The following is a 2,500-nucleotide window of genomic DNA, read 5'->3' as shown; positions in this document are numbered from 1 at the left end:
TTGTTAATCATCCTCACTCAATCATTCCCACAGTTTTACATGCTCTTCTTCCTTTACGATTCTTTTCTCCCACCATAGTCCATGGGCCAAGATCCTAAAAATCATATGTTGACTGTTTTAGACTTGCTGTTTTTTCGTTTTTTGCTTATTACTTCGTAACAGCGTAATACCGTTTTGTTTCTGTTTTTCACTTTGCAACAGCATACTACCTTTTTTGTTTCTTTTCACTTGCAACCTTTTTTTATCAGCCACTTGTTTAGGGATTGGAGGGAGACAACGGAAAGGGCAGCAATGGGATTTTCCTTCCTTTGCTTTACGGAGTCTTCTATGTCGTGAGTTTTTAAACTTCTCTTCGATCCATGAAATGTACCAAATGTAGGAACAGCGGTTCATGTCTGTTCTTTTGCTTTTCCGGCTTAAAATGTCTATCGTAATAGCGTAGTGATGTACTGTTGCACACGGCCCTATTGGCGTAGTTGTGTAATGTTAAAAATATCGAGCTTGACAAAGCCTGTACATTTACTCTGCAAAGTGTTCATTGTAATAGCGTAATAACATAATGAAAAAGTAAAATAAAAAACTCAAGATATTTACGGCGTAATAGCGTAACAACTATCATGAAAAGTGGCGAGCTTGACCAAGACCGTACATATACTCTGAAAGTAGTTCATCGTAATAACGTAATGAGAAACTGAAAGTAAGAAAGCGGCCTTGAACCATGGAATGAAACATCCCTGCTAAATTGTTGGCGAAGGTGTTCATTGTAATAACGTAATGAAAAAAAAAAAAGATTGCAACGTTGAACAAACACGGAATGGAAAATCCTTACACAAAATATTTACGGCTTAGTAGCGTAACAACTATCATGAAAAGTGTCGAGCTTGACCAAGACCGTACATATACTCTGAAAGTAGTTCATTGTAATAACGTAATGAGAAACTGAAAGTAAGAAAGCGGCGTTGAACAACCATGGAATGAAACATCCCTGCTAAATTGTTGGCGTAATAACTGCGCCTAAAAGTTCCAGCTAACCAAGCCCCTACATTAACTCCGTGAAGTGTGCGTTCTATTAGCGTAATAACGTAATGAACAACATAACTAAAGATTGCGACGTTGAACAAATATGGAATGGAATACTCCTAGTATAATGTTGGCATAATAGCGTAATAACGGGCAAAACCTTTCCAGCTTGACCAAGCTCCAATAATAGCACGTTAAAATGTCCATCGTAATAGCGTAATATCGTAATGACACACACAAAGAAAGAACATAAAGATTGCGAATCGGAACAGATGCAACGGAACATTTTTACTACCATACTTGGCGTAATAGCGTAATAACTGCGGAAAATATCTGGCGTGAAAAATGTCCATCGTAAAGCGTAATAATGTAATGAAAAGAAGAGATACAGATAGAAACGTTGAACTATCAATCATGCATGCAACGGCGCAACCCTACTTCCCGAGATCAAAATGTTTGGACATGAAATGCACTTTAAACGACTGAGTGTATCTAACGTGACCAACCCCGTAGAATAGCCTGACCTGGCTCAACAAACGATTTGTATGTAACGCTACACTACTGCGCATCAACCATTTGTCTTTTTCTTAGTAGCCTAAAGCGCTGAGGAAATGAAGAAGCGATGACTCGCGGCAGCCTTTACGCCAGATGCAGTTCAACAACGTATTGATCAAGGAAACAAAGTCCAGGACGAGTTAAATGCTGCCTTTTCTTTTTTACATGCTATCGACATACAATCTATTCTTGCAGATAACTTGGTTATCAAAGAGGATCCGGCTTTGCTTTTGCTCTCTTCAAAATTAACGTTTCGAGGAGTTGTGCTTTTGAAAATGGCCTTAGATCATCTCCCCATTACCGTTAGTGTCATCCCCAGAGGAACTACAATACCTCTTCGCTTTTCCATTGCAAAACAAATCCTTGAAAAAAACGGTGTCAAGTTTTCAAAGGCTGAAGTTCAGATTTATGCCCGTATAATGGAACGATGCTGCTCAGTGTTTTGCGCATCATTCAAATTTGAGCTCGATGATTCTTTATGGGAACTCACGGGTGAAGGCAGCTATCACTACAACAGATTCATTGTGCCACCAGTGGAATCATGCCTGCATTGTGATAACGCCCTGGCAATGAATAATATGCCTTCTAAAGCAATAGTTTACGGGACAACAGGTCCTCTGCCAGCAACGAAAGTGATGCTTTGTTGTAATCGGTGCAAAACAAGCTATGAAATAGCATTTTTTTCCGACGAAAAGGGTAAACATCTGTACCCCAAGAAGCACGAATCTCCCTTGGTGGAAGCCAGCAATGTAACATACGTAGAGAAGAATCTGTACAAATCGATTCCAAGTCTTGGGTGAGTTAATGTCATATTGACAATCAAACAGACGTTTTGTATGTCTAGTGTCGCTTGATGCCGCTTTGAGAATGACTTGTATACCGAACATTTCCTAAAGAAACGACTTCCCAAAAGTGACCTCGAAAA

This window comes from Montipora foliosa, chromosome 13 (genome assembly GCF_036669935.1).
Source record: "Montipora foliosa isolate CH-2021 chromosome 13, ASM3666993v2, whole genome shotgun sequence".
In the NCBI taxonomy this organism is placed as follows: Eukaryota; Metazoa; Cnidaria; class Anthozoa; order Scleractinia; family Acroporidae; genus Montipora; species Montipora foliosa.
The sequence above is the reverse complement of the archived record's forward strand: the minus strand, read 5'-3'. Positions refer to the sequence as shown.